Here is a 14,514-nt window from a genome sequence, read left to right as displayed (position 1 = left end):
TCTGGAGAAATTGTAAATTTAACTCTCCACAACTGATTGGAAGGTTTCTGACTTGTTTGCTTCTAAGTGGATGCATCTGTCCATGCGCATTATTTTACAACTGTGGCAGATTCTTGGCATTCTTTGTTTTGTATTTACATGGCACTGTGCAATTATTCAGTTGTCAATACTGATTTATTTTGAAAGGCAAACTTCCATAGATATATAATCAATTCAGAGGAATGCAGTATGGGGGGTGGGGGGGTGGAGAAACTTGATTGAAAATATCCATAACACATATCTTAAAAGTATAAAATAGTGCAAAATAAAAAGCAAATGTACTGACCATGAATACAGAACAGTTTTGTTCAGTGATAATTTGCTGGAATGTTACGCAAAGAAGGAAGCGTCCTGTTTGACCTTTACATAAAGTTCCCATATACAGGTAATATAGGTTACTTATTCAGAGACTGAATATATTCAAGCCTTCTGGGCCAAACTGACAGACTTTCCAGGAAAATTTAGTAAAGATCATAAACTAATGTGTGCAGTAAAGGCCAAGGATCATAAACAGGTCCACCGTATGATCCCAAGGGTGGCCATACTTTAATAGTAGTGGGATATCAGTGTTTCCTAGCTATAGGATTAGAGGGAAATCATAGAGCAGCCCCACTACATGATGTGGCTCCTGTTATACTAACTTTAAAGGTAGCCTAGACAGTATTGTAGGTGTCATATGACTCCTATCATGTGATTTATATACTCGATATATAGGGGGAAATGTTGGTCTCCGTACCCTCAGTCACTTTTATCATAATTTGCACATCATTAGTAGACTCAATCACATACAATGTTAAGAAGCACAAATAATACAGGTTTGGGATCTAATATGACTCATATGAAAGCACAAAGTATGGATAAATACCATTTTTATATGCTGAAATCCAGCTGCAAAACAGTTTTCTTCTTCATGATTTGAAATCCTGGCAGGGTAGGAGGGACTTAAACACTGATTTTACAAATTGTAACAACTTCTCCACAGCTTACAGACAGCATGCAGGAACTAAATATCCCACAATGCATTGCACTGTGATGTTCCTTTCCTTATTGGCATCACATGTGCAGGAAATTAAGGGATTTGGAGGAACAGGCTGAAGACAGGCTGCAGGACAGTCAACTACTGTTACATTTATTGCTAGAGTCTCAAAGTAGTCAGCCAGATCAGCAGAAGAACAGGGGGCTAGGCTTAGGTAACTGTTCCAAACTAGATTATTACATTAATGAATTAATATAATATATTAATTACATGATGAAAAGGCTGATGTATATTGCAATGTTGCTTGAAATGATATTAACTTATCAAAAAGCTCAAGTTATGTTTGGGTGGAGTTCCTCTTTAAGTACATTGCTTGCTGAAGCTAAGGGGACAATTTACTAACGCTCTGGGTTTTTTTTTTCAGGTTAGGATTTTTAGCGCTAAAAGTTGCAGAAAACAAAATCCCAACTTTTTCTAGATTTACTATGCGACAAAACGGCTCAAATCCAAACCCAACAAATATCCAGCTAAAACTTGTCGAGATCATGTAGAAGTCAATGGCAGATGTCCCTTTCCTTCCCTGGAAGATACTTATTTGATTCCAAACTTAAAAGGTTTTTTAGCAACAATTAAAAAAAAGTAAAGGTTTTAGTGCAAAAATGAAAATGTTGTGGTTTTGTGTCTTTTATACAACTTTTTCTCATGCAAACTTTTTCAGTTAAGACTTCTAGGTAAATGTCAGACATTCGTGGAAATCAATTTATTCAAATTTTTAAAATGAAAAATAAAAAAAGAGTTTTAGTAAATCTTCCCCTAAGTGTATCAGCCACTTGGTTCTAGATCCTTCTCTAATAAGCACTGCCTATCCTATTAAGAGTATAATTAGCCTGCATGTTTTTAAATACCCAGTGCATAACCTTAAATTTATTGGTATTGGATCTCATCTGCCACTTAGCTGCCACTTGTATCTAACTCTGAAGGGAGGGTTAGTCTGGAAACTTTAGATGTCTCCATTACAAAGCCCTCAGAAAGACAACCTATGGAAGCGTAGGGCAGATGGGGGCGGTTTGGGTAGCTGTACAGTATCGAGCAAATCAATGATTTACCGTGGGTCCTATGCAGATATGTGCAGTAAATGGACAGGGCTTCAATTATATTTCTACATTATAAAATATAGAAATCACATTAGATAACAGTACAAATACAGAGCAAATGTATGAGTGAAATAGCTCTTAAGTACCGTGAATCCATGAATGCAGTACCAAGAAGCAGGTAAATGTTTACGTGCATAAAGCCTTTGAAAATGACAGGAGCTGCACATGTTGCATGAATGAGTTCATTGCCGTAACGTCAGTCCTTTTTAGCCGACGCCTTAGTACTGTAAAGGATAGTAGCATTGCTATGCAGGCCCTTTCTCTTGTCTGCAAGGTCATAGCTGAAACATCCTGGAGAGAAGCTATTTAAGAGCTGGTACTCATCTCATCTATCATAACTCTTTATTTAAAGTAAATGCCAGGACTGAAGTCTTTCCTTTTATTACATAAGCTTCATGCTTTACAATGTGAAATATTTTAGAACCTATAAAAGTCACCTATCTAGTGTTATTAACTAGCATTTCTATAGGTTAAATGAACCTTAGAGAACCCAGATTAAGCCCCCCCCCCCCTCCTCGATTCTTTTCTTCCTGTGGATTTCACAAAACTATGCTAACTAACTTATAGGGGCATATTTATCAAAATGAGAGTTTAGAGCTTAATACACCTATGTTCTGTTCTTTCCTATGGGTATTTATCAGTGGGTAAAAGTAAGAGTTTACCTTTTGATAAATATGTTATTAAAAATCCCATAGGAATGAAAAGAAGAACATGGGTAAGTTTTTATATATTAAGCTCTAAACTCACATTTTTATAATTGGCCCCATAATGTTCCCTGCTGGATCTTCATACCTTAAGTCTACTAAAATATCAATACAACATTAATTAAACCCAATAGGATTGTTTTGCCTCCAATAAGGATTCATTATATCTTAGTTGGGATCAAATACAAGGTACTGTTTTATTTTTATAGAGAAAAAGGAAATCAATTTTAAAATTCTGAATTAATTTATTAAAATGGAGTCTATGGGAGACAGGCTTTCCGTAATTCGGAGCTTTCTAGATAACGGGTTTCGGGATAACGGATCCCATACCTGTATATATATATATATCTCACAATATTTTTTCAACATTGCAAAATCTTCTCGTATTTGAAATGAAAATTTTCATAATTATGGCTATACAGGGTAAAATGCTCAAAAAAGTAACATATGAGATCAAAGAAATCAGGTGCAAGTTTATATTTTTCGTACTAATTCTACTGTATAAATTGGCAATGTTGCCACCTTTGCAATGGATTTTAACAATTTAACTAGGCTCTGTGAATTCCAAATTGTTGAAGGGGAAAATTGTTTGTAAAAAGGGGAACAGCAGGCAGTTTTATCCTGAGTAAGAGTTAGAGTTCTTAGTAATAATCCCTTTATGTTTCCCATGGGACAGCAAGAAGTCAGCACACATTAACCCTGATGTTGTAGTGGCTCCCTATGGAGGAAATGTATATGTGTTCAGCTTAGGTATGCTAAATAGAACTTTCAATTATTGTTTGACCTTAAAATTGCCCTAGACAACTGAATTATACTGGTAAAAGAACTTTTATTTAATAACTATTAGCCACAAGGAGTCCAAAGCAGTGATAAATTCTAGAATGACAAACACAAAACATGAAACTTAATAATATATAAAAAAAAGTCTGGAAGTGTGAAAACAATTATATTAAGAAATAGAAAGTGTTTTATGAAAGTTTATGAAACTGATTATATTCATTTATAATATACATCATGACTATGCCTCTATAGTTATAGCCATAAGTATGGTAAATGGTTTATTCATTTATAGTTTATTATACATTTATGGGATAAGTTATCTGGAAACCTGTAATCCAAAAAGCTCCGAAGTATGGGAAGGCCGTCACCCATAGACTCCATTTTAATCAAAAAATTCAATTTTTTTAAAAATGATTTCCCTTTTCTCTGTAATAATAAAAGGCAAAATAATCCTGTTGGGTTTATTTAATGTTGAAATTATTTTTTAGTTGACTTAAGATATAGTGATCCAAATTACAGAAAGATCCCTTATTCAGAAAACACCAGATCCCCAGCATTCGGCATAATAGGTCCTGTACCTGTATTTGTTTATTGCATTTTAGATAACTATAAGAACACAATTTTGTTATACAAAAACTAGTTTTACTCTATGTAATAATGTGGCTAAAACCGCAATATATTTTGCCAAGTCCACAAGTACTCACAGGGGTAGGTTGCTAGAAAATAAATGATTATTACTGTATAATGAATACCATGGCAGTGAGATTCAGACAGAGAAGTTAATACATTGTATGAGGTCAGCTAGATAAATATAAAACAGGTTTTTTTTTTTGTCCGGACATTTGTGTAGTAATTTGCTAAATACAGTCTGAGTGTACATTTTGCAGCCTATTAATCTATCATTTATAGCTCTATCTTGTCAGTTTAAAGAGTATGTTCACCTTTTCTGAAACACTTTGGTGGCTTTTGAAGAAGTGGAAATTGAGTCTTTAACAACAATCGCGATCCACTAAAGGGGATTTAAGATCAGTAGCCTCCCTTTATTCTTAACTCCTTTATCCACGCTGCCAAATCCTTAACTGTCTACCCACCCACAGCTGGCTGTCTCTTAAGTGTATTCACATTCCCCCATAAAATCTCTCTGAATTGTTTTGAATTGAAAATCCTATTAGTCTTAAATTAATTGCCATTTCTTGAGGAGCACCGGGTTGGAACTGCAGGCTGAGACCTGCAATAATTAACTGGGAAAAGGTTACTGAAGAGAAAAGATGCAGATCTCATGCTGGGCTTTAGTCAAGAGATCTATTTCCTCCTCCTCTTCTCTACAGTTTTTATTATCTTATCAAGCCTATCCTCCTTCACTGACCATCCCTTTATCAGCCAGGCAAGGGACCAGGGGTCTTTGAACCCTGAAATGTAATTCTTTACAGAATTCATGAGGCTGATTAAGTTCATTCTACAGGAAATCAAGGGGTCCTAAAAAGGAATGTTTAACAAATAAAAATACAATCCTAAAGTGCGTGCTGTATAAGGACATCTGGAAAAGTGTTTCAAAAACTGATTTCACTTTATTCAAGCCCCCATTCTTATTTTGTAAGAAATATAATAGAGGGCACTTTCATTTGATTGGATAAGGAACCTAATATAACAATGTCAATGATCCCGCTGTATAGATAATATGTGTTGCATGGTACAAGACAGGAGCCATCTAGAATCTAGAGATCTGGTTTATTTGTATGTTATATATATAAACTTAATTGCAAAGCTGGGATATATTGTCATAATAATATTTAAGCAGAAGTATCATTTCTAGCAGCACAACCCTTTCTATCATTTAGCATCTGCCAGTTTCATTGGTCTATGTTATTGCTGTACCTAAAATAACAAAAAGAAAAAGATTTTTGATACAAATGGGAATTGTAAGCATTTGCTAAACTGACACTTTACTATTCTAGTGAATAAGGGGCAGATTTATCAAAATGTTAGAGCCCACCAGAGAGAAATTCACCCACTTTCTATATATTCCTATGGGATTTTTAGAAGCGTATTCATCAATGGGTGAAAGTAAGAGTTCACCATTTGATAAATACACTTCTAAAAACCCCATTGGAATGAATTGTAAGTGGGTGAATTTTTCTGCAGTGGGCTTTAATCTCACATTTTGATAAATCTGTCCCTAAGTATAGCAAACTGCAGCAGTTTTGTGCCAATGTATCCATCTGCTTCACTTGATCAATGCTGCCTATTGTCCTAGACATTGTGTGGCTTGCAGAAGTATTTGTCTGGAAAACAAAAACAGCAATCATGCTGCCAGCATCCAGATTACTGAGGGCTTTTCAACAGGACATCCATCACATTGTATTGAGCAGGTTCTATTGAATCATTATTGTGCAAGCTCTGGGTTCCCGCTTATTGCTGCTGTAGGAGTGTCTGTGACTTTCACTTCAAGACTGTGCATTTAAATGAACTGTTATACATTGCAACTAAATTAGCACACAATTATGTCCCCCTCTGATCTTTTGATAAACCAGTTTGCTTGCCCCAAATATCAATGTATCTTTTACTCACATTAGCCACACTTACTCTCTGTGGCATTCCCATGCCAATTATATTGATCAAGGATTCCCCAGTTTGTAAGATCCTTCCGTGGAGACATGTTTGTTGGATGTTCTTATGATTCCAGACATATGTGTGCCTGGTGCCAAATATGTACCATAGATTGAGGGCAGATATTTGCTGAAGTTGGTACAGTGTTTGGCCATGCAAGAATGGTTACAGGGAAGATTTTATGAATCCTGGAACACACTGTATATTTGGAAAGAGATTATTATTTATATGGCACCAGCATATTCTTCAGCACTTTACAGTAATTTAATCAGTCCCTGCCCCATGAAGCTACAGTCTAATTCCTTCCATAACATTCACCTGCTGCTGAATCTTAAAAAAACGTTGCCATACAATGAAAACGCGTCACCATATTTTATCAAATATAGCATAAGAATAACAGGGTCAAAAGGAAATTGTATATACTATTTTTAGCTGCTAAGCTTCCACTCATTGTCATTTGCCTCACTGCCATGAAAATGTTCAGGTAGTATTTATTTTGCACTGCCATCATCATACATGTACTAAAGGCTTTGGGAGTTTGCATGAAATTTCCTGACCTTTTTCTCTTATTACATCAGTTGCAGTTCATTGACCACAAAAAGTTCCCTGAAGGTGGCACTACAGCATAAAATACTGTATTTTTATGTTTTCACTATTTAAGATACTGAAATTGTTTGAGATATGGAATACTGTATGTCTCAAGAAAATGGCGCCTAGCTTTCATGTGTTAAAACTTTAAAAGAAGTGTTGGAATTGAGTCTGTAATAATATTGCTTGTATTTTGTAGACGCAGAAAGATGTATGAAGAGAAATAAAACAATATCACAACCCAGAAGGTTCAAAACACCTGATACTTTTTTAAACACAGATGGATTGGCTTTGCAGAGACCCTTCCTGTCTAAGCAGAAATGAGCATTGTGCTTATCTCAAACAGCAGGAACAGGAAGTGTCATCACTTCTGATCAACGAAAGGTTTGAAACGAAAAAAGCATCAAGAAGACATCTGATCCCACCTCTGTTCTCTCTGTGGTGATCTTCATTGTTCGCTTCCTTTCTCTTGGTATTCCCTTCTGTCCCAGTTTTTTTGTAGTGTTCTGCTTCTCTCTCACATTCGGACTTGTGCCCCAACAGGCTGTGCAGATGAATTGCACCAACTAAAGCAGAGAAATGCTTATTGCCACTTTGAAGGTGGCAGTAGCTCCAGGCTTTCTACTGCACCAGTGTCCATACATGCAGCTTAATTGTGCCTAAAAATTGTGCACAAGGTGGGGGGCATTTTGATGCTTAATGCTTCCATGTGGATGTAGAAATTTTTTTGCATCACAAAGCAAGAGCATTTAAGTGAGTTTTCATGCATCGGACACAATTGTATCAAGTGCAACTCCTCCATGCAGTTGCAATTAAGCTGGAACTATGGGGGAAATATACATTGTGGGTAAAACCCATGGTGAATTGTGTCTGAAATTTCACTTTGCACACTACAATTGGAATAATACATGACCCCTTAAGAGTCAGCTATAGTTCAGAAGCAACTTCCCTTAGCGATTCTCCTCACAAGCACCTAGAGATTCCCCATTCACCCTGATGTGCAAACACATTACAAGGAGATGCTCCTATCTACAGTCCAAGGCAGCAGCTTGCTGGAAAGGAATCACAAAGAATTTATATGTAGAAGCACTAAGGGAATTTGAAGGTAAACAAACTGACAGCACAAAGCCACCAGCTGAATCTAGGCCACCTGTTTAACACCAGTGCTTTCCTTGTGTGTTTACCAACTTAAAGGAAAACTAAACCCTAAATTAATTTAGCTACCAAATGGCATATTTTATATACTGTACTTACCATACTAGCCTAAAGTTTTAGCATATCTAAAGTAGTAAAGACCCAGGGCTTCAAACTTATCACAGGAGCTCCCCATCTTGGAAAGTGTCTGTGACACTCACATGCTCAGTGGGCTTTGAGCAGCTGTTGGGAAGCTAAGGTTAGAGATTGTCGCAAATTATCAAGCAGAAAATGAGGTTGGGCTGTGATATAAGCTGAGACTTCAGGGCTGATTATTAAATTCTGATGCTAATTGCACTGGTTTCAGAGCTGCCCTGTAGTAATTATATTTATTACGGGTATGGGACCTGTTATCCAGAATGCTGGACCTGGGTTTTTTTTCGATAAGGGATCTTTCCGTAATTTGGATCTCTATAACTTAAGTCTGCTAAAAATCATTTAAACATTAAATAACCCAATAGGATTGTTTTGCCTCCAACAAGGATTAATTATGTCTTAGTTGGGATCAAGTACAAGGTACTGTTTTATTATTACAGAGAAAAAGGAAATCATTTTTAAAAATTAGAATTGCTTATAATGGAGTCTATGGGAGATGGCCTTTCTGTAATTCTGAAATTTCTGGAAATTCTGGAAATGGAAATTTCTGGATAACGGGCTTCTGAGTAAGTGGTCCCATACTATAAATGTCATAATATAGCGTTGGTACTCTAACCAACCCTATATTATGACATTCATATTCTATATATACAGTATATTGTGAGTGGGTCCCTAAGCTGAGTAAGTGACAGCAGCACTAAGAATGTGCAGTAAAAAGAAGATGGGGAGCTACTGGGGCATCTTTGGAGGCACAGATCTTCCCTGCTAAAGGGCTGGGGTTGCCTTGGGCTGGTACAGAAACCCAAAACACAATGTACAACATTTCTAGCCTACTTCTTTAGTTAGGCTTTAGTTCTCCTGTAATAGTAGGTGCCTACTAATTATCTCTTATTGCCATAGATTTTGACTAATCACAAATGCCACATGTGAAAGTTGCGTCACTTCTGATGTGTGGCATTAGTATCCAGTTTACTTGCCACTAGACAGTGATGGCTATGGACACTAGCTGCCAAAGGAACCCTTGAATTGCCACTATGTCCAGGTAATTACAGCATCCCTTGTCTCCATTAGCACAGTTGTATGCAATCAATCAGACCAGTTTGTTGGGGTGCTTGAATTTAAAATAGGCACTGGCATTTCAGCACACACAGCCACAAAATAGTGACTGTCTACGGCATCTTACAGCAGCCCCTCTGGCCTTTTTCAGAATCTACAGATTACCAGCCTGGGCCTGGTGAGGGTTTGCCACAAGTTGCTATGAAGCATACAGTATATTGATGCAAATACCTTTGTCAATAGTGCTTTGCAGTTACACTTGCAATAGTAAGTGATGCTCTAAAACATACAATGTAGTATAACTGAAATTTGAACTTCTGCCACTTTTTTAAGAACTATGCAATATAAAGCACAATGTTCAATTGATAAGTATTTCACTTAGAAATGACCTAACAAAAGACAAAACAAAGACAAAACCGCACCCCTATCAAAATGAAATATACACTATTGTTCTATTTTGTTTTCATTTCTTTTTTTTTTGCAGTGCACAACGCCACATAATTATTTCAATTAATAGTTTATATTGTATAAACATGCTACGGTAAGACTTGCCTGCAATTTACAAAGAAAAGCAGTCTGCGGTGTAATGTTGCATGAGGAATGTTCTGGTCATGAGCAATGCGTGTCCAGTTGGCTAATAAAAAGTGGATCACACTAAATCAAATGATATATGAAAAGGTCCCAGGATAGCAGCGTATTTGAACGTGCCTGTCCAGAAGCTAGAACTTAAACTTCCCAGACATGGTTATTTTGGGATCTATGTATAAGCCCTTGCATATGGAAAAAATGACACAGCCCTCATCCTGTTGCGTAGCCTTCAAACTTAACATAACTTAATTAAGATCTATAATGAAAGCAGAAGCACCCATTAATAAAGGGTAATTAGAAAGTTGGATTAGTGAGATTTTCAAGAACAGGTGGAGTCTATCTTCTTGCCTGCTACCAGTCTAGATAAGGTAACACTTTTCTATGGTTTCAGCTGAACGTTCCAATGTGCAGACGACCAGAGATCTACTGTGAAATGCCAAATGTCTAAAGCAAAGCAGGAGCATATGTAGGCTCACTTTCACTGGCCATCAAATAGGCTTTACCATAACAAGCAGTGTCTCCTGCTGGGTTCAGCTTCTAATATGAAATAACAGAGTTGAGAATTACAGACCTGCTGCTTGTCCATTAAGAGATATAACACCATTCCAACCATGTGTATTCATAAACTCCTAACAACATGAGTATTGATTTCCGTTATAGTGCCACTAGATCCTGCATTAATGCTGAAGGTTACTCAGCTCTTTATGGTTTGTTCATCAGATAGCAAACTGGAGACATAAGCCTACAAGAGCACAAAGTTCTTAAAATTCCACACACAAAGGGGCACATTTACTATGGGTCGAATCCGAGTCCGAATTGGAAAAATCCGATTTGAAAACGAACATTTTGCGACTTTTTCGTATTTTTTGCGATTTTTTCGGCGCCTTTACGACTTTTCGGAAATTATCGCGACTTTTTCGTTACCAATACGATTTGCGCGAAAAAACGCAAGTTTTTCGTAGCCATTCCGAAAGTTGCGCTTTTTTCGTAGCGTTAAAACTTGCACGAAAAGTTGCGCTTTTTTCGTAGCGTTAAAACTTAAAAGGCGCGATGTTTCGCGCAAGTTTTAACACTACGAAAAAATCACAACTTTTTGCGCAAGTTTTAACGCTACGAAAAAATCGCAACTTTCGGAATGGCTACGAAAAACTTGCGTTTTTTCGCAAAAATCGTATTGGTAACGAAAAAGTTGCGTCAATTTTCCAAAAAAATCGCAAAATACCGATCATTATGAAAAAAAACGCAATCGGACGCATTCGGCCCGTTCGTGGGTTAGTAAATGTGCCCCTATGTGTCACAAAGTACAAACTGCTTTGCGCGTCCATTTAAAAATGAGCCTAAAAGCAAATATTTCATGTTTAACAAAACAATTATCAGTGGGCAATTGCATGAATATGTTTTTATTCCGGCCTTCACATTTTTAGTTTCTGAATTAATCTGCTAGTATATTTAATGCCAACATTTTGGCGTGAAATATATTAGCGCTATTTACTGATGTAAAAAAAATGTTTTCCAGTGACAGAATCACTTTAAGGTTTTAACTGCACAATGGCCCTGTAGTTAGCACTGCTGCCTTGCAATGCTGGAGACCTGAGTTTGACCATTTGCAAAGAGTCAGGTAGCCACGGATAGCAGCGAAGTTGGAGGAAGGGCGGCATGACCCAGGCTCAATCCCTGCAGGTGCCCCATAGGTGGATTTAAGAAAAGGGGAGAGCAGTACATGGGGGAAGGAATAGGTGGCCATTTTAGAGTGCAAAAAGGTTAAGAGAGGCTTATATTGGTGGGATGGTTTAACCCCTAAGGTGGATGACCATTATTCTGGAGGGAAGATACTCTATAAGTAATGGCGGATGCTCCAGGTAAGGTGGAGGCTCTTTGATAATTACGGTTGGAGCGGCATATCCTCTGGGCCAGGATGCTTTACGGCTGGAGGATATTGCTTCAGGTAAGGAAGGGCAGACTGACAGGGGCTCATGTGATTTGGATGTTATACATGTTTACAATTTTTGCAAGGTTTAACATGTTTTTATGTTATTGTTAAATTGCTGTAATGAGAATTTGGATTTTTATATTATTACATTGTTATGTTATGGAATTTATTGCTGAAAATTGATAAAGCTGTGTCCATTATCACTCCAAGATGATATTGTCATGCATTTTATTGGATAGAGAGTTTAGTGTGAGGATGCAGTGGGTGATGCCTGGGTCAGGTACATTTTCTATTTTTCTTTCATACTCAAAAATCATCCCCGGCCCCACCCCTGACTTCACCCGCCCCGTCTCACCCCGCAACTATGATATCGCCGCCCCACCCCCTGTCCGGAGTGGCATCCATATCACAGATTTAAATCAGATTACATAGTTTGTTGTTTGTTGAAAATTCACCACAATAAGCACATTTTTATCTATATTATAGTGTTTTTTTTATTCAGGATGCTGCCTATAGGTGCAATAGCAAAGTTCTGCCAGACAATTCTGCTGACAATTAAACATTTACCAACAAATGAGCCAAACAATTACCCCAAGCCAGTAGTTTTTCCATTATGTGTATGGCTGATATACTCATAGATATCCACCTTGATTTTGAGCAACAAGTTGTTGAATGTAGTGTCATTGAGACATTGAGAATTCAACAAAAATGAACACAATGTTATGGTTATTAATTTTACCCCAATTTAAAACAAAATAAAAAAGCTATAGTGACCTCCTGTGGTTAGCATACAAATTACCACAGTCTTGTAAGCAAGTGTGGGTGTATGCAATCCCCAAATTGTCAAAAATATCAAACAGAAGACACAAGGGATGCTCTATATTGCATCTGCTTGAATGCAGTGTGTGCATCTGAAATATTTAACCAAATTTGCAAATATAAAGGGGGTAATCTACATCCAAAGTCACCATTTAAAATATTCTTTATATTCTTATTTGTGTCCACTTTACTGTACACTGGCCATAGTGATTCATGTTGTGCTTTTCCCCTGTTTCTCTGACATGACCTGCATTGGAGAGGCCCCTAATACTGGGGAGTGTGTTTTATATATATATATATATATATATATATATATATATATATATATATATATATATATAACCCTCTATAAGATTGGCAGGGTATAATAATCACTTAACAGGTTCCATGCTGTAAAGAGTGTTCCATTGGAAAATAAGTAGTTGTTTTGGTCCTTTAAAGCTTATGAGGGGTTATTTAGTAACACTGGGCAAACCTGCATGGAGTTTGTATGTTTTCTCCATGTCCAACAACATACAGGCAGGTAATAGCACCTAATAAAACTGACCCTACTGTTTGTGAATGCGATAGGGATCTTAGATTGTAAGCTTCACTGGAGCAGTGGCTCATGTATAATCTCTGAAAAGCCCCGGGGAAATGTGTTGGCACTATATAAATACCAGGATATAAATATATATATACTGTACATATATATATATATATAGTACACAGAGAGGAGCACTCCCTATACAAGCCTCCCTGAGGAAGAGCACTGGTTGTGTTTGAAACGCTGGAATTTCAATAAAAACACTTTTTCTTTTGCATCAAGTCCCTGTGTGTGTGCGGCACTCTTTCTATTATATATATATATATATATATATATATATATTGTGTGTGTATAAATAAATATATATATAATATATTCATAGTGTATTTATATATAAATACATATAAACACATGCATACTGTATATATGTGTGTATATATATATATATATACACACATATATATATACGTTCAGTGTTCAGGAACTGGAAGCAGCAGTAAAAACTCATTGCTCAATATTTGAATAACTGCAATACTGGAAAAACATGTTCAACTGTATTTACAACAAAAAGAACATTTATTCATCTTGTGGCAGCTAAGTGGGCAGAGAATGTTTAGGTTAAGTTATGGGTCTCAAATTGCGGTGCAAAAGGGCAGGATGTTCCTATGTAATTAAAAGTTGAAAAAATACACTTGTCCTTCATGCCTGAGCAAATGCTTCAGAATTAATATAACACAAGTCTTATCTATATCAGGGCCATTATATATTAAACTGCAGGCCGTGATTCCCAGTCCTTTTGTGGTATGGTCAAAAAACTTGCCCAGAAGCCTCTGGCTAAATGTGAGGAATATGAAGCCCTAACTGTAAAGGAAAGTTAACCATGACTATTTCTTGCTTTGTTTGCTGTGGTTTTGTGGTGTGGCCGAGGCAATTGGAAGCTTATGTGTACCTGATATGTGGGATGTAAATTACATAAATATAACTGCCTGCTATTATCTTGGGATTAAAGGACATTAACAAAAATAAAAAGAAAACTGCTGGATTTTCCCAATTCCTTCTTTTCAAGCTTCGCCATACACTGTGGGTGTAGGGATCCCTTTCTGTGGTTCCTGTTCCATTAACTGAATTTGCAGGGGATGGCTAGAAAGTCTGTTATAATGCAAGTATGCTTCTTGCACTTGGCTTCATTTCCTTTGAGACAATGACTGCATCCATTTACGCTAGCTTTTGTTTTTGGTCCAGATACTCTCTCCTCCTCAGTGTATACAAACAGGTTAGGTTTTTAATTGTTTTATTTAATTAGGCTAATGATGGAGCTTTTATTATTTTATTTTTCTAGTACTTTGTATTTACGGAATAAAATGTGGATGAAGGCTTTTTGACTCATGGGAGGGACTGTAACAGGTTAGCCATTGTACAAGAACCATTTTATGACATGACGTTCTCGCTTCTCATAC

This window comes from Xenopus tropicalis, chromosome 7 (genome assembly GCF_000004195.4).
Source record: "Xenopus tropicalis strain Nigerian chromosome 7, UCB_Xtro_10.0, whole genome shotgun sequence".
Classification (NCBI taxonomy): Eukaryota; Metazoa; Chordata; class Amphibia; order Anura; family Pipidae; genus Xenopus; species Xenopus tropicalis.
The sequence above is the reverse complement of the archived record's forward strand: the minus strand, read 5'-3'. Positions refer to the sequence as shown.